The sequence below is a fragment of the Dunckerocampus dactyliophorus genome, chromosome 2 (assembly GCF_027744805.1).
Source record: "Dunckerocampus dactyliophorus isolate RoL2022-P2 chromosome 2, RoL_Ddac_1.1, whole genome shotgun sequence".
In the NCBI taxonomy this organism is placed as follows: domain Eukaryota; kingdom Metazoa; phylum Chordata; class Actinopteri; order Syngnathiformes; family Syngnathidae; genus Dunckerocampus; species Dunckerocampus dactyliophorus.
The window spans coordinates 17,551,984-17,572,021 of record NC_072820.1 but is presented as its reverse complement, the minus strand read 5'-3'; positions in this window follow the sequence as shown (position 1 = coordinate 17,572,021).

Sequence of the window (20,038 nt, the reverse complement as noted above, 5' to 3'; positions counted from 1 at the left end):
TTAAAGTATAATCATAATTATTGGTTGGAGTTGCTCCTTTTTTTAGTATTAAAATGGATCACCTACCCGCAATCTGCTTATTGCACCCGTTTTAAGGTACTTTCTCTCAAAACGGACAGTGACAAGCGAATAAGGTGGATGTCTCAGCCTCCTGGAATGGCAGCAAACATTCTAAACCTTGGATCTCGGCCATGTTGTGTCATACTGTTGACAGTTATTGCTTTGACATGGCTATTATCCCTGTAAATTGGAAGAAAAACAGTCGAATATTGTGACCACAAATGAAACCTTTGACCTCCTGGGCCATCTTGTGGCCAAACACCAAACTCTTGATTAGGATTGATGCAGTTGACTTCCAGCAGATAGTGCTCTACTGAAAAAAGGCTTTTTAAATGTAATTATTCCATACAAATAAATGTATAACGTAATAGTTATAATGCTGATTTTTTTTAACAATTACAAACTAAAAAACAATTTAATTAATATACTATCTAATGTAAATTTAATGTAATGTCATTTAATTTAAAACAGTCAAATAAAATACAATTAAATTAAGAATATATCCATCCATTTTCTATGCTGCTTATCCTCATTAGGGTCGCGGGGGTATGCTGGAGCCTATCCCAGCTGCCTTCGGACAAGAGGCGGGGTACACCCTGGACTGGTCGCCAGCCAATTCACACTCCGATTCATACCTATGGATAATTTAGAGTCACCAATTAAGCTAACATGCATGTTTTTGGAATGTGGGAGGAAACCGGAGTACCCGGAGAAAAGCCAGGCACGGGGAGAACATGCAAACTCCACACAGAGATGCCCAACAGAGATTTGAACCCAGGTTTTCCCGATCTCCTAACTGTGTGGCCAACATGCCCATTCTAAAATCAATTTAAAAAATTTGAAACGAAACAAACTGAATTATACTGAATTAAAGAAATGCCTGGCAACAAAAAGTTGAATTCAGGCAATTATGTCAATGTTGCTTCTAAACTTTTTTAAAAACTTAGTTAAAATGTTTAAAATAAACGTTAATTAAAAACAATGAGTATTCTTATCTTAAAAAAATACAACCTCTAAAAACTGCAATAAGAAAAACACTGGATAGGATATAAGACCTGGCTTTGACTGTAGCTATCCTGTCATGTAAAAATGAATAGCATTCTTGGTGCATTATTTGCATGTAGTAAACAGTTTGAGTTGAAGTGGCATGTCAGTACTGTAAGCAGCTTGATTATACGTACTGGAATCTGCAAGCATTTAAGTTGAATATTCAGACATGAAAAAGTCCATTACAACAATACGTGGCAGTAAAGCGATCCTCCAGAATTCCTTCTTTACTCCTTGACTAAAAATCAACAAAGCGACGCCCTTCATAGTCGGCTCTTTGCGACAAATTGCAACAGAGAAGTGGAAAACACCGGCAAACTCCAAACGGATGCAATTACTGTGTAAGCGAGTGCACGCCACTCATATAACATCCTGTTGGCACCAAATGAAAGTTGGACTGTTTTGACCAAACGCTTTGGGCTGCCTACTCTCACTCAGTCAGCGTTGAAGCCATCATTCCCAAACGGATGCTCCGTTTTGACGTGGTGAAGTGGCGGAGAGAACACCACACATGCTGGCGTGAATCCCACACACTGGCTGGCGTGGTTTGGAAGCAGCCTCGCAATACGCAAGGAAGTCTGACCACAGATGCACGAGATGGCATGGATACACGGAGGGAATCAGCTGGCCTTGACTTCCAAACACTGTGAGGCGTGTGCTCTTGTTGGAAGCAGCGTGACTCCATTGATATATAATCAATCAACAGAAAAAAAGTGGGGGGCTGTAAGTGCACATGTGGGCTCCAAAATGTGGATTCATGTAACTTGAATACAACTAGAGCAGTGGTTCTTAACCTTGTTGGAGGTACTGAACCCCATCAATTTCATATGCCCATTCACCGAACCCTTATTTAGTGAAAAATAAAATATTTTTTTTTTTCAAATTCAAGACATAGGTATATGTTTGTTTATAGGCATATGTTTGTTAATAGGTATATGTTTGTTTACTGGTGCACAAAATGACAGCGACAGGACGCTGACTCCCATCACGGTCCGTGATACATGTGAATCCATGCTGTACATATTCGTCCCACCACTTTCTTTTTTGCTCGACTTAGTTAGTATGGATTAAAATATTAAGAACGAAATCACACGACGTGCTACCACATCAGTCACACGTTGACTACTTGATGGTGCGTTTCATTTGTACTCGGAACTGGGAAGTCGGAATGATAGTGACGTGATCTCTGAGTTAAAAGTGTTCCAGTTGCCAAGTCAGAAAAACTTCACACTATAGCAATATTTTTTATAAATTATTTATTGATTATTTATCGTTTACACATGAGGCAGCCATCATTGATTGTTGACTCGGAGGTGGTGTGGATGCTCTGACTTCCAAGTTGAACATTCCGACTTCGGGGGGCGTTTCAGTCGGGTGTTCCCGCTAGGAACTCGGAAATTCCGACTTCCAAGTACAAATGGAATGCACCATGAGTGCGCTAAATTCTTTGCAGCACTGATTGGCCAAGGCAAGCAATGTAATGTGATTATCTGCAGCCAGTGATGGCTAAGCGGCGGCGAGTCATCACGAATTGACACGATGGGTCCGGTGTGTCTTAACCTCCGTGGCGGAGGCTCCGCCGAACCCCTGGGACCGACTCACCGAACCCCTAGGGTTCGATCGAACCCAGGTTAAGAACCACTGAACTAGAGTCATCATCCTTGGGAATGTTATTCTTCACCACTGTTCCTTCACCTTTTTCCTATTCATTTACTGATGTCATCCATCCTATATGACAGGAGACTGCAGAAATGCAAGTCAAAGATTCTATATGTGACAGGAGTGCCCGCTGTTTTTAACGACCTACTGAGAAACACTAGTCAAACACCATATATACAGTCATGGAAAAAATGATTAGACCACCTTTGTTTCTTCAGTTTCTTGTTCATTTTAATGCCTGATACAACTAAAAGTATCTTTGTTTGGACAAATATCACCATGACAACTAAAGTAGCTCATCACAGTTACATTTTTGGCAGTACAATGCTATAGCTATTCATGTAAGAACTGAAGTGATTTTGGTTATTATCAAGAAAACCATGGAAGTTGCTAGATATCAACTCTTAAATTAAAATCTTATGAGCTATATTTGTTATCATTGTTATATTTGTCCAAACAAATGTACCTTTAGTTGTAGCAGGAATTAAAATTGATCAATAAACTGAAGAAACAAGGGTGGTCTAATCATTTTTTTCATGACTGTATAACAAAACCACGATATGTCAGAGGAACACTCTGCTCTACTGCAAAAGCACGGGTCAATGATGACCAAAGTATTCTACTGTTCTTAAAGAGTTCTAAAGACATAAAAAGACAACTACAAAGAGACAGCTCATTACTGCACGTAATGGCAAACACTTATTCCGCCTATAAAGCCTTCTGAAAAAAATCTCCAAAAAGCGCCAACAACGCTTGTGACGACATAATTTGACGTGCATATTAACCAAGCTACAGTGACATTGTTATTATTATTATTAACATTGTTACGCCGATCGAACTACGTTACTGGCGTAATGACGCCTTGCCAACACCACACCAGCTAGCTACTAGCCGGTTAGCGACTAGCTTCACCACACACGCCTGCAGCACGTCATCGCCGTGCTCACAATGCCTCACACCACTACCAAAAGGTAATGCTATATATTGGAGCTGTCACTACTGCTGCTGTGTTTTTGTTTTTTAGCTTGGAAAAGTTAATGCTAGGTATAGTGTTTGTTTCTATGTTGCTATGTGAAATCAAAGTTCCGGTATTGCTTAAAAGGACCAAAATACTGTAAGTATTACATGTTATCATGAATGTACCTGTTACTACATAATCACGGCATGTATATAGAACCATAAAATCTTGTTGGAGGTGTTTTAATAGCGGTCTTTAGGTGTGTTCCATTACGTGCAGTAATGAGCTGTCTCTTTATATCTGTTTTTATATCTTTAGAACGCACAGAAAAGAGAAAGACGTGTGTTCACATCTCACATAAGGATTGTGGATGAGGGGCAACATTTTTTAAAAAGTGCAGTTTCCTTTAAGGAGGCAGTAATGTTTTTAAGGCTCTACTATAAAATTGCTGGTCAAAGATACTCGATATGTGACAGGAGCACTCTGGTTTTTAAGGACCTACTGCAAAAATACTGGTCAAAGATCCTCTATATACTGTATCAAACCCACTCTCCTATTTTTAAGGACGGGCCGTTGGTTTTAAGGACCTACTGCATAAACACTGGTCAAAGATCCTCTACATAATGAAACCACTCGACTGTTTTTTAGGATGTAGCTCTGTTTTTAAGGACCTGCTGCAAAGCACTGGTCAAAGATCCTCTATATAACGAAACCACTCTACTGTTTTTAAGGACAGACTACTGGTTTTAAGTACCTACTGCAAAAACACTGGTCAAAGATTTTCTATGTGATGAAACCACTCTTTTTAAGGATGGATGTTTTTAAGGATCTGCTATGAAAATGCTGGCCAAAGATCCTCTATATGTGACAGGAGTGCAGTGCTGTTTTTGAGGGCCTACTCCCAACATTTTTGTCAAAGAGCCTCTATGTGACAAAATCACGCTACTATTTTTAAGCATTTGCTAGTGTTGTTCAGAACCTATGATAAAAAGGCTGGTCAAAGATGCTCAATATGTGACAGGAGTGCAGTACTGCAAAAACATTGGTCAAAGATCCTCTCTATGACAAGAATGCTCTGCTGGTTTTAGGAATCTGCTGTGAAAATGTTGGCTGCTTCATGTACTGAACTTGCGGGCCCATCTGATGTCATTCACGGGCCAGATTTGTCCCGCAGTCCGCCAGTTGAATGTTCTTGTAAGGCGGAATGTCTCTCCTCCTGATGATTAGGCCACGTCTGTTTTGATTTTTGGCCTCTCCTCGCCAGCGCAGGTGTTGTCGGGGTTTCCATTTGCTGAGGGAGTTTCTGGTTTCAGGAAATATGTCCTGTTGGTTAATGTTAGAACTGGGAGAAAACATTCCTGGAAGAAAGGTGCTTGAGTCCAAGCGGGGGGTGGATGCGCTGTACAACACACACACAAACACAAACACACACACGCACACACCTGCGCTCACGTTTGTCTTTGTAGTTCCTGTGGTTGTTTGGATTCAGATCTCGGATGTTGGTTTGGGCCAACGTGGCTGTTAATGTGGTACTTTCCCAGGTGCTGAGCTCATTGATGACATCATGTGGCCACACACAAGCAGCAGGAAGGAACAATTGGATTTTTTTGTTACAGAGCTCCCCCTACAGGGCTTTATCGTAACTTGTAAGCCAATATGGTAAATATTTAAATGAATGACAGGAAGCACGCATTTCTTTGGGATCTCTGTGTCCACTTTCCACGACGTTATAGGGCCACATTGAAAAAAAATAATAATCTGAGATTTCAAGAATAAAGTCGTAAATTTATGAGAATAGTTACATATATGCTATGTACTAAACTTTGTAGAAAATTAATTGTAATTAATTGATACATTGTAGAATATTATTAATTAAGTAATTAATTCAATTATTTATAACTGAAATAAAAAATTGAGTTGTAATGTAATCGTAAACAGAATCGTCCGGATTTTATTTCCCACACCATGTCGTTGTGTTGTTGCCAGGCAGAATTTGATTTCATCTCAACACCCGTCCCTCTCAGTTTGATGTTTCTTTGGAAAATTGCGCCACACAGCAAAGAAAGGACAGGGAGAGACAGCAGGAATATAATCAGACAGAAAACATTTTTAAAAGCACTAGGAATTATTTTTGTTAGAGACGGCTAGTGTCCAACAATAGAAGAAGAATAGAAGCGCTATTGCTTGAATTTTGTACAGACGGGTTGCTTGACAACCTTATCTGCTTACTGCAGCTTGCGTCACTTAGAAGACACACACACACACACATACCCTAGACTGACACTAGCTGGAACCAGTTAGAAGCAGACACATAGCCACACCACTGATCCACAGACTGACGGAGGTTGCCAAAGTAGCCCACCTAATTTGTGTCATCAGCATGTACGCCTTGCAAGCGTTACTTGGGCTGTTTCAGCTGGCCAACTTGGATGATGAAGGATGGATGATGACTGTGGAGGGGATTAGCCCCTCGGCCGGGACAACCCTAGCCCGGTTACTGTTAATGAAAGACAAAATAAAGTGTTGCTTACCTGCAACCACTGTTTAAAAACAAATAAAACAAACACTGCAATATGCAATGTTAGTTATTGGAGAAGAGACGTATTTATTTGAAACATTTTGTCCCAACAAAATAGCCATTAAAAAATCATGACCAATAGTCAACTAAAACTCACCTCCTTTCAACAACTAAAACAGGTTTAAAACAGGTTTAAATAAAATGATGCTGGCAACAACACAGTTTGGACAGTTGCAAACATCCATACAAAAACAAAAACAAAGTATAAAGTATGAAACTCTGGACAAATACAATCAGTGAAATTATAAAATGAGCTCATTCAGCTTGTGATCACTGGTTGCTTATTATTTTACTGCATGAACGCAGCATGAATGAAACATATTAGAGCAAAAGTATTAAAGGAAGACGTTTTACTCCCCCCTCGCATAAGTAGCGCTTGCATTGCAAATTGCATTTTTACAATCCAAAGGTGGAACATACAGCTAGCAAGCTTGTTGCTGTGTGGAGCATGTGGTCATCACGCAACATTATCGGCAGAAAAACCTATACTGCTATGAAGTGATATCAAATTTTTATGCCAATATTGGCCAATATCATGGGACATTCCTACTATATTTACAGTCTATAGCAGGGGTGTCCATTAAGTCGATCATAAGCTACTGGTCGATCGCAAAGGTCGTTTGGGTTGATCCCATAAACATCACTTCACAGACGTCAGTCAGCTGACATTAATTCCCCTCCTGATTTGCTCTTGAGACGTCTCAAACTACACACAAACTACTTCCGTTTCTTAAACTATTATTTCATGATCAATTAGAAAATGTGCCCATTGCTGAAACCTTTCTAATATGTTGTCTTGACTTCGGCTGCATTGTCTTTTGCATAATCATTTTCATTTCTTCTATATCTGTAATGTTTGCTAGCAAATGCTAACTGCACGTAATACATGAACTGTGTGTCTAATGAACTCTACGTAGCTATTCCGACTGACATATTACTGGTTATGTACACAACTATTGAGGAATTATGCGTGATTACCTTTATTGCGGTCCGCACGGTGGTCTAGTGGTTAGCATGTTGGCCAACAAAGTAACAGTCTGGAGATCGGGAAGACCTGGGTTCGATTCTCCATTGGCATTTCTGTGTGGAGTTTGCATGTTCTCCCCGTGCGTGTGTGGGTTTTCTCCGGGTACTCCGGTTTCCTCCCACATTCCAAAAAAAAACATGCATGTTAGGTTAATTTGTGACTCTAAATTGTCCATGAGTGTGAATGGTTGTTTGTCTATATGTGCCCTGCGACTGACTGGCGAGGGTTTAACCCGCCTGTCGCCCGAAGTCAGCTGGGATAGGCTCCATCATGACCCCGCGACCCACAAGAGGAGAAGCGGTATAGAACATGGATGGATGGAGGGATACCTTTATTGCCATATTGAATTGAATTGTGAATTATTTGTGAACGATATGAGCTACTTTGATTACCTGTTAACTTTGAAACTGCGATTGTGACATAATGATCATTAGTTTTAGTATAGTAGTTTAAAAGTTTGCAGATTAGATTTTATAAATATGTTTTATAGTAAGAGATGTGTGCACCTTGATATACATGTAGAATGTACATAAATACTCATATTTATCAAAACAGTAAATATATATTTTCTATATTTATAGTAGGAGGTAGATCTTTGGGACTTGGTCATTTTAAAAGTAGCTTGCAGGCTGAAAAATGGGTCACTACAGCATATGGTCCTAAAATGCACTCTATATTTCTTTTTGCGATTATATACTGCATGTTCATTAAAAGGCCATCTATAAAGCGCCATGAACAGGTTGTCAGGCCAAGAGGCAGCCTCAAGTCCTTTTACAAGCTGGCCCCCCCAGAAATGTCTGTTTTTAGTGGCTCCCACTGCAAATGGAAACACTTAACTCCCACAATGAATTCACCACTCCCGGCCGTCGCCAGAATGGACGGACCCCCAGCTACTAAGAGACAAATTGCAAATTTATATTTTAAACATAAAATCCTCTTGGAGTTATGTCGTAATGGCTTTGGACTACGTGAACCCATAAGAGAGGACTAAAAATTAAGAGGGTTGTTGCTCTGGCGGGCGTTCTGCAGTTTGATTAAAATTAAAGATGTGCCTTCTCCCCTCCCACCTCACTGGGTAAAAATAGCCATTCTTGGTTAGTCATTTTGTGTGCAAAGTAAATACACAGGCCAGTGATCCGGAGGACGGCAATTGTTTAGGCTCATGCTTGGGTGGATAAGGGGACTGGGGGGTGGGTGTAGTGGTTCCTGTGTGTTCCACATGAAACAGCAACCATGGTGCACACTCCAGTGGGGTCACCCTGCGTAAGCATAATTAAAGGCCCTGCATGTAAACTCACTGAATGATGCGCTTGCAAACTGATGAGGCCATTTTGCACCATTGAAATAATCCCAATTATTATTCTCAGTTTTGAGGGCCTAGAGACGGATGCATGTGTGAGCAGCTGACTAAATAGATTTGCTGTTGAAATATCGGCCCAGCTACGACGTGATGCCATTGCGTGTTTCGCCAAGGGCTCATGGAAGCACAACAAACAGATGAGTTTGTGGGGGGTTTATGTTTCAGCAGGGATGGAGCCGCACGCAGAGTCTTTGGGCGGAACTTTGTTGGGGGGAAATAGGAGCTCGACGCCAGCATCAAGTCATTCTACATTAACTACTACTTCCTGTACCCATAGGACACAACATTAGTTATACATGCACCATCTTATACAACCCCAAATTCGAGCTGTATGAAACATTCTGCCTTACAAAGACTGTAGAAAACCACAACATACATTTCTGAAAACAGAAATAATCTGTTCCAGGGTCATTTTTATGCTTGAAAATGCTTAATTTAGGCCAAGAATAAGTACAATTTGCCTAAATATGCATATTTGTTGCTAATAACAGGCCGTATTCAACCACAAAACAGCAATAATTTATTAATTAATGACGTTGTGAAAAAAAGCAATAGAGTGTGGGTGCGATGTTTCAACGAGGGACGACTATTTGCCCCGAATCGCAGTCATATGAAAACGTCTTTAAATAGAACGTATTCATCCAATCATTTTAGTGTGCTCTAAGTTTGCACAAGCACCATGCATACGATACTGAACATTAACATGAAGGCTAGCAGTGCTAGTTAACAGCTTTGTGTAACTTTGGGCGGATTTTTCTGAAATTACATGACTGGAGGCGCGCTCAACATTAGAGTTCCACTATATTTGAGTACACAAGTGGATGAAAACCCAGTTAGAGTGTAGAACTTACAGTTTCATCATCAGCAGTTACAGTATTTGTTTTATCGTCCAGCCATCCATCTATTCATTAGTCTGCAATGACAGAGGCACATATCTGTATAATGACAGACAACCACTCTCACCTGCAGTCAGTGAGCGGCAATTGATCCCACAATAGCTGCTTGCTTTGTGTACTACTGCATCATTCCTTTGCCATTGTTCAAAATCTATCAAAACTGCTCAAATGTCTATTATTTCCATAACTTTAAGGAATTTTTTGGACAACACCTATTTTGTGGAAACTTCTTCCGCAATCCCAGATGCTTTGTAACCTCCAGGGGGATAAGGGGGGATGGGGGGGAAGCCGCCAGCAAGTATGTAACTGGAGAAGATGTAGCAAGAGAAAGAGAGGCTAGCCTGGTGTGCTTTGGAGAGGCCCAAACCAAGATTACCAGATGTTTACCCAGCCCGGCCGCCATATGTGGACTGCATACTAAACGTAGGCATAGATCGGTTTGAGGAGCATGAACCTTTGACCTCTCATCAACCGCAGAAGAGAGGCGACCGTGAAGCCTGACGCGCAAACAGGAAAACGTAGCGTCTCTCAATCAGGAATCCCCTTTTATTGTAGGCAACCATGCACTCTGCAACGTTGCCGCCTGGTTCCAATTAAAGCATTGAATATCAAAGACAATCACTCCCATTTTAACGTGCATTCTTTACGCGTTTATTTGGATGGGAAATTTGTGGGTGGAGCCCTCCGCTAATTGGTATGGGAAACTTGCACCTGTGGTAGACCGATGTTTTGAGAAGTCAGAAGCGTCGAATATTTGCGTTCTGTCCTTTTGGAGAGGGAGCCCGACTTTGTGTGAAAAACAATTCCAGACGGCATGTGATGTGGAAGATTTTCTGGAACAATACGGCCGTGCGGTGGTTAGAAGTTTTCCAGGATTTTATTTCAAAGGCTCATATAATTTGACAGTCATCATGAAACCTTTAACCATGTATTCTCTCTTAGATACCAACCTAAAAGGATTTTTTTCACACTCGTGGCACCAGTTGCTGCAATGTAGTCATGTCTGCTCTGCAATGAATGATGTCATACTCTTTTACTACATTCAAACGCTTTGCTCATTTGCATTGCTAATGATGCTGGTTGCACTGCATGAATGGAATGCACTCATAGCATTTGATGGCTATTCTGAGAAAACAAATCCAGTAATCTAATACTAGAACAAGGGTGTGGGACCTACGGCTCTAGTAATAAGAAGAACTATAATGAACAGAAGCCTGTTAAATATAATTTGCAATTCAAATGTGTTCTGTTTTATGAGAGGAATTTACATTCTCACACATGGCGTACCTCAAGGGATACTTCTCGATCCTCTACTAATTTACTTATTTTTTGTTTAGGTATTATGCAGCTGCATATACTATAAGTACTGTACTGTACTTTTTTTCTTAAATAATGGCCACGCTAATACAAAAAGAAGTGTATCCATGAAAAAAAAAATCATAATTCAAATATTGTTTTATATTGTTTTATTGGAGGAACATACTTCTTCATTTTCCTGTGGCATTTCACTTTGCGAGATCCCCTCTCGGTCTTTTACTACTTTAAATACAGTCGTCCCTCGTTTATAGCGGTTAATTGGTCCAAGACCCGACCGTAATAATTGAATTTTCTTGATAGGATTCAATGTTAACAAATGTTAACAAAATATTTTTGTAGTTACAGCATAGAAAACCTGTTTAGGACTTTCTAAATGTGTTTTTTTTTACATTATTAGAGCCCTGTAGACATGAAATAACACACCTATAATCACCTTTACACTCCTATGATTTACAAAACATTGCCCAACTCTTATGCTCCAGGGACTCGAGACGGACTCTAGCTAGCAAGCTAGTGAGTTAGCCAGCTAGCGAGCTAACCAGTTAGTCTTGAATTTATTTCAAGAAGCCAAAAACTTACCACTTCCACACGGAATGGGAGGAGAACATATTTCACTCTATCATGTTGGTCATGCAGTGTTAATGTACTGTAATGTAAGGTAATGTCTCAATGTTTTGTGTCATTACTGCCACCTAGTGACCAGAATACTACATATCACGTTTATTTCAATATGCTTTGACTAATAATAGATCATAGTCTTATACATATCACTAATATAAAAACAAACCAATTCCTTTCCTAAAATAATTTCTATTGTCACTTTTATGCAGCAATTCTCTGAAGCGACTTTTTTGGGTCCATTTCTAATTTAAATTGACTTATTTTTAGTCTGTAAGGAAAGGAAAAATTATGATAAAAATGTAGTTGCACATAATTTGTACTATTACCTTGTGGCTTCACTCAAGTTTGTTAGAGGTATTCACATTTGTCACATACATGTACATGTGGCCTTCCTCAAGTGTCACTTCCTAGTCCTTTACTAACAAAAATACTATGCAGCAGCACATAACTGCACTAGTTTTCAATACCTTATGGCTTCACTAGTATAAACAAAAGCCTATTTATTTGGGTTACATCCGCTATTTGGGCAGCAGCGTGTCCAGAGGTAGAGCAGGTTGTCCAGAAACTGGAAGGTTGGTGATTCGATCCCTGCTTCCTCCAGCCCCGTCATTGTTGTTGTGCCTTGGGGCAAGACACTTCACCCACCTGTCTGTCAATCTACCCCCGTGTAGAATACCACCACCAGTGTGTGACTGTGGAGTGACTGAATAATGGGTTTCACTTTGGGTACCTTGTATTAACGTGCTATATAAATTCAATCCATTATTATTATTATTATTTCAATATAATTCCCAATTTCAACGTTTTTCTGGATTTACAGTACATTCTCACTTAGATGTGGAATTCCTCAGGTTTCACATCTCAATCCATCACTGAGTTACTTTTTTATTAGGAAAGTGTACAAATAATTTAGGCCATTATGGGGCTGCACATTAGTATTTTCTTTACCTTATGGTTTCGCTAATATAAACATAATCATATGCACTTATTCGAGGAATTTAAATTCACATTTACGGTACATTCGGCATACCACAGGTGTCCCTTCCCTACTTGAGGGGTCATTTCTCAGTCCTCTACTAATTCATATTTCCTTTTTTTGTCGGAAAGTGTATGAATAATTTATACTATTACACAACTGCACATTGCTCAGACTATTTTCCTTACCTTATGACCAAATTCTGAGGTAATCATTACATTTGGACTTGCAAACCAGCAATTTAAAAAGAACTATACAGACCGTGAGCACAACGGCATTGTACAATATGGCTTGTTTCAACTGAAGGACGCTGGGAAAAAGCAATTTATTTCTTATCTCAATCAGACCTTGAGAAGTCATTTCGTCTTTACACACTCCTCATTGTTCCCGTTGACTCATGACAAAACAAACTGTAGTGTTTTCCCTTCCAGTCATGCAGCTGCACAACTCCCTTGCAATAAACCAAACAGTTTGAACTCTTCTTACAATGAAAGCCATGTTTCACCTTGTTTTATAATCTTAAATACACAAAATAAAGTCCAATATCCTTGGCAACGTCCCACTGTCACCACCATGACCATGTGCGTGTTTACATCCCGTGTGGGGCAGATCCATAACGACATTCCCTCCTGTCTGGTGACAGAGGTGGCGGGATCTCCGAGCCTATATCGGCATCTATAAATAAAGCCAAGTGCGTCACTCACCTCCTCTGTGGTTTTTCAGGGTCGAGAGGCACGTCTGTAAGTTACTATGCTGTTCTGTCATTAGTGGCACGCTTTCATCTTTCAAATTATAGACCTCCATCAATAGGTACTGCTCACAAACGCAGGAACAGGAGCATGCCATGAGGTCCCCAGTCATGTTTCTTGTCCTATTTGTTTGGAGTGACATTCAACACAACTTTCATACATTATGGGCCTGATCTACTAAAGGTTTGTGTGCATAACAACACGTGCAAACTCAATTGGATGCGCAAAGTTGACCTACTAACAGGGTACAACGAGGATTGCATTCGTCAAATGAGCAAAATAGCACCCGCAAACCAGTTTGCCTTCATGAATATGCAGAATATGCAGAATGCTGATTATCAGAGCGCACAAAATCGCTTGTCATATTTGGACTGCCAGAAATAAAAATAGTAGAGACATATCGTTTAATCAGCAATGTCGTTTTTCAGCTAGTGGAAGGGCTGATTTGGAGCATGTCACAAAAACGAGCCACATCATATTGCCTGTGGAAAACTTCCTGGCAACGCTGCATTTTCTTGCATCTGGATCATTCCAGTGCACCATTGAGTGCTGCTGTAAAAACAAGCCATGCGCCCCTGTCACGTCCCTTGGTGCAATAGTGTGGATTTTAATGTGGATTTCACCTGGCCATACAACTGTCTAAGTAATGTGTAAGTAGATATCACTATAGAAGTACAGTCGTTCCTCATTCATTACGGTTAATTGGTTCCAGATCTGATCGTGATCTGGAAATAGGTTTTGTAACATTATTAGAGCCCTGTAGCATAAAATAACACCCCTTTACACTTTTATTATTCTTCTATTCCACATTGTGCGACTCTAATGCACAGGCTACGGGATCACTGCAGGGAGACAAGACACAGCCGCTGCTTTAAGCAAAGCATGCTACCGAGCAAACTAGTTAGCCTCCAATTCATTTATTCGAAAGTTACATTGTTTCAAATAGAGTGGGGAAGAAGGACAAAGAAGCCAAATATTTACCACTTCCACACGGAATGGGAGAACTTTCGTTCACTCTATCATGTCGGACATGCCAGGGGTGACTACATGCAGTGTTATAGTGATATAATCTGAGGTAATGTCTCATAAATGTAACATTACTGACACCCAGTGACCAGAATACTACATCGAACTTGTCTTTTCATATTTTTTTACTAATAATAGGCCATAGTCAACAAAAGTGCGATCATTTATTAATTAATTAATTTTTGATAAAATGCGATGAGTGAGACTGAGGGCGCGATGTTCGAACCACGATGTAGACAGGGACAACTGTACATTTCACACACGTTCACATGAATATCATAACAAGTCATAATAAATCGTAAACTTCATCGCTCCGTGTGTCCAGAATGAAGGCGCAATGTGGCGACCATCGCTCCGCTTCATAACACACCCCATACATAGAGGAGATCTGTGTTGTAGTTGTGTTGTTGTGCCAATTTGTGGTACAATAAGAATTTCAACCCCCCTCTACATGGCTTTGTGACTCGGCTAAATAAAGTTTGTTTGTCCAGTCATATTTTTTCATTGTTCTTTTCATAAAAATAATCTCATCTCATCTCTTTCTCATGGACTCAATCCTCGTGTATCGTCTCATCTTGTCTCGTGAGTTGGGTGTCTCGTGACACTGCTACTAATATAGCAATATCATGATATTGGTGCGATGTCTCATCAGTGTGTTTATTTGCATCCTCCACCAACACCTCCAACTCAATGCCTTGAAACCTTTGTTTATGGTCACTCTGTTCTCCGCACACCAAATAGGGCTCTCACCAATTTTGCACCTGTTAAAAATGGCTCAAGCAATCATAGTAGATCTCGCTCACTAATTGTATGTGCAATTTTTTGTTCCCACAATTTAGCGCTTGTTATTTGGGATCTTATTGGATAAGGCCTTTTACGTGTGGTTTTCATACAGAGCCCTATTTGTCTTCAGTGGCATCCAACACAATGGCGGAAGTGGATGAGGTCAATGGTTGAGATGTTCTCCTTGAAACAATTCTCAAACAATTTAACTCACTATGTCCAAGCAAGACCCCTGCTTGTTTTGAACGACCTCCAAAGAAGCATGGCGGAGAATGTTGACATCAAAGGTCAAAACACTTTCTTTCAGCTTGACTTTTTTTTTTTTACCATTTTGTATTATTTAGCGGTTGTTGTCCCTGTGAATTTGCATCAGGCTCCTATTCCAAGTTTGTGAGCGTCATTTCAGTTGAGTCACTGCTAAACAAACGTGACAAGGTCCTTGTTTTATGTTGATGTCATGTTTCACGCTGTGTCAAAATGTTAGCAAGTCGACAGAGCATAAAAACTCCATTTTGAACCTGTTATGAATGGACGTTATGGTGCAAATAAGTTATGGGAACGAGAGAAACACAACATCATCTGGTTGATACAACAGTGTCGATGTAGTCATGGTTACAACATCTTTGACGTAAGATTTACGCCATAGTAAACCCTACTGGCCCGCTTCATTATAATATTTCTCTTCACGGCTATAGAGCCCCATTAAGCTGGATGTTGATGACAAGCCGGATGATGTTAGCTTCATATGCTCTCAGCGTTGTGTTATTGCAGTATTTTCCAGATGTCAAATACCTTTATTTGATATGTTCATTTTCCAAAAAAGTCACAAGCTTTTGTTTTGCTTTTTTAACATAACACCTGCTCCCCATGAGGTCTCCGGGGAGGTAATAATGACCGATGATGTGAATTCACAGGACACGTTGCGTTTTTACAGCTCGTTGACAAGCAGAGAGGCAGTAAATTGTCACTATTATTGTTGGCATCATACTTCAACTCACGCGTTGTTTCAATCAAAGTCAATCTCATGCAACATTAAAAGTCACGACAGTGGGGGATTCACCTCCTGTTTTGCTGCAAATACTTATTGCTGCTTCATCAAAATATCTTGGCTTTCTTGTAATGCAGTCAACAATATTAATTAGATGAGCACAATTTCCTCCTCATATCATGTTTTGTGTCTGCGCGAGATGATTGGCACCTTTATGAAGGAGAGCAGTAACTTGTTATTTTAATGATGTCCTCCCTTTCTGCCTCTGTGATGGATTGGGGCCACACAACATGATATAGCTCCACATCAGCTTTCTGTTGGCTCGTGTTAACGTCTGCGTGACAAATTATGTGAGGACTATTCATTCACCTTTCCACCCCAATTTTCATGGTTTTTAAACCTCGTGGTGGGGGGTGGGTTGCTATTTGCTAACTGTGTCAGTCTACTTTTTAAGTTGTTAAAAAAAGAGGGAAATAAGCTGGAAGGTGTTTAAATGTCAAATATGAAAACATACATCAAGGGGAACCTCCGAAGTCAAGAACCCAGAAGTCATCTGAAAATGTTAATATTCTTCAACTTTTTAAAATTTTTACTAAACGCACTTAAACCAATCCAGTGTTGGTCAATATTAAAAAGGTCTCCATTGACGCACGAGTGACTTTTGTGCCCCTAGAGACTGTTGATGAACACCAAATGTGAGAAATCTACCTGAGTGGTTTTCTCCTTTTTTCAAGATTCAAGACTGAAGAGTTTTATTGTCATATGCACAGTAAAATAGGTAGTTATACTACGCAATGAAATTCTTATTCTGTTCATTCTCCCTAAAAAAAAAAACAAAACACTTTTTTGAGAGAAGAGGTACTCAAATGCTTCCTTTTGAAGTTGTGATAGGAAGTTTTATAGTTTGCAGGTCATACATGATCAGTTATATGTATTACTTTTCATAACCTTTTTTAGAGTTTGAATTATTGTACCTGAACACATTGTGTATTCTATCTAACTTGATTGGCTTCTCAGCAGGAGATTGTCTGTAACATAGGCGCGACAAGCGTTGGTGGAGGTCAACGAGGGTGTCATCGTTTGATCAGGCTATCTCTGAGGCCCACCTCCCCAGGGAGACGTCCAGGAAGCATCGTGACCAGATGCCAAGCCACCTTATCTGTCTCTTCTATGCGGAGGAGCAGCGGTTCTACTCTGAGTTTCTCCTGGATGACAGTGCTTCTCACCTTATCTGTAAGGGAGAGCCCAGCCACCCTATGGAGAAAACTCATTTCATCCGCTTGTACCCGCGATCTTGTCCTTTCGGTCGCTACCCAAAGCTCATGACCATAGGTGAGGGTAGAAAGTAGATCGACCTGTAAATTGTCACCTTTGTCGTTTGGCTCAGCTGCCTCTTCACCACAATGGACCGATGCAGAGTCCGCATCACTGCAGATGCTGCAACAATCCACCTGTCGATCTCACGTTCCCTCCTTCCCTCACTGGTGAACAAGACCACAAGGTACTTAAACTTCTCCACTTGGGGCAGGATCTCATTCCCGACCCAGAAATGGCACGCCACCCTTTTCCGGGTGAGAACCATGGACTCGGACTTGGAGGTGCTGATTCCCATCCCAGCTGCTTCACACTTGGCTGCAAACTGATCCAGTGAGAGTTGAAGATCACGGCCCGATGAAGCCAGCAGGACCACATCATCTGCAAAAAGCTGAGACGCAGTCCTGCAGGAGTTCAAACCATTTCAAGAAAAAAATCCTACATCTCAGCTCCGAGGTATAGGTTACGCGTAACATTCAACTGCTTTTTCTTTGGCATTTTTATGTTGTTTTTGTGGCCACCACAGAGAGGTAGCAGTGATTGCAAAGAGGAAAAGAGTGAGGATAACTCTAGGATGGAAACAGGATTTACTTTGACATTAGAAAGTGTGTGGCTGCTCAGTGTAAAATGAGAACATCTCTGCAAACACATTGCTATTGCCTCTGCAGTCTGTTTGTCAGGCAGAGTATTTCATTTTATTTTTATTTAGTTTTAATATACTGTAGTTAACTTTTCTTTACAACTTTGAAGGTTCACATTGTTTTTGCAGCTTCAACATCTGATTACCGGTCTCGATGTGAAGGGTTCTCGAGCTAATTTGTTATGCTACCAAAATTTCACTTTAGAGAGTACAGATGTTACTGTCTTCTGTAATCAAGTTACTTGACCTGTTGGTGACTTGAGTGCACTTTTGTGCACATTTACCTCATAAAAAGGCTTCATCATGCATGGGAAGTACAAAAAAAAAAAGCAAAAACACTTTCAATAGGGCCACGAGATTGACGTCAGGGCTAACACGGCGTGACTGGTCATTAATATTACTTACACTCTTCAGACTTTTTTTGACAGTTAGCGTCTTCCTTCCATCACAACAAAACAATCAGCAACATTTTTTCCCTTGTAATTAGATTCTCAGCAGGGACTTAGTGGTTATGGAACACAAGAGAAAAAAAATAAAATATGCACCGCATGTCAATGGCACCATGACTCCAACCCATAAAAGTAATCCAGAGGAATTTAACCACGGTAATTTCCTTTCCTTTTAGACAGTGAATCATCCTTGAATTGGTGACAAATCAATTAGAGATGCGAGTACACCACTATCTGTATCTGTATTTATTCACCTATCTAAATTATCTGTATCCGTATCTGTACTCGGAGAGGGTGGGGCATTAACCGGAAATGCCGTGGTTTAACCAGAAATAGGTGGGGCTTAAATTGGTACATTATTTAAGTCTGAAACTGACATGGATTGATCAGAAGTTGCTATATTTATTGTTTATTATTCATGTCATTTGGTCACCATAGTGTACTGATCCCACAGGAACATGTCCTTGAACAGTTGAGACTGTGCAGAGCTGCATGCACGGCTAATTGGTCAAAGCAGCAGAGGACTGACCTTCAGTTTAGTGTCAGGCAGTTAGGAGACCTTGGAGACATTCTCCATCACACGACTGTTCACAAGATGATTTCACTCTCGCACTGAACGATGTTACAAACTTTAGGACTGATTAACCAAAGCTTAGACCATGCATTTCCTGGTTCAAACTCTATCTGCTTTATCGTCACATTGCAACTGGACGTCTTCATAGTTGCTCAACTTGAGCCCTCAATCAAACGCAGTTCCCCAGTGCAGAAAGCACTCGAGCAACCACAGACAATGACGCTATACCACCACCATGCTTGACTTAAGGTCAAACACAATTATCTCACTACTCACTTGTGATACCAGCTTTTTAGACAATAATGGCTGTGTCTCGACTCATTTTCAGTGGAAAGTAAATCTGTACTGCTATACAAGATGCACACAGACAGCAGTGTTCCCTTGTTTATCGCGGGGGATAGGTTCCCAAAATAACCCACAATAAGTGAAATCCGCGCAGTAGCCAACTTCATTTTTTTTTACAATGATAATATATGTCGGCCACATGGTGGTTCTCATGTTGGCCACACAGTCATAGCCAGAAGATAGTCAGGAGCCCCAAAACCTGGAGCCTATCCCAGGCTCCAGATCACCTTTGACCCTGAACAGAAATGAAGGAGAATGGATTGATGCACTCAGAGTTTGGACCAACTGATGTATCATGATAATCCTTATTCCTCCTTCACAACTTCACAAAATAATTCGTGGAGGATCAGGAAGTGTAGGGAGCTCCCCATCGATCAGCAGTGCAAGACAGTCCAGATCCAGCCAGCTGGGGCGGCTGCCGGTCAGAGGGAACCCGTGTTCTGTACAGTGAGGTAATACTCCAGACATCTGCAGCAGGCTTCTAATTATGCCAAAACAAGTCAACATCTGACTGCGTTTGGCAAGCGTACGGGCCAACACAAGCCATTCTACACTTGTCTGAGCGTCATAAAGTCATACCAGGCCAAGAGAATGCCATCAAAAAACTTCATCTCCATTAAATTCAGAAGTAATCTAGGAAGTTGAAGGTTACAATCCATCATTTTTTTGCA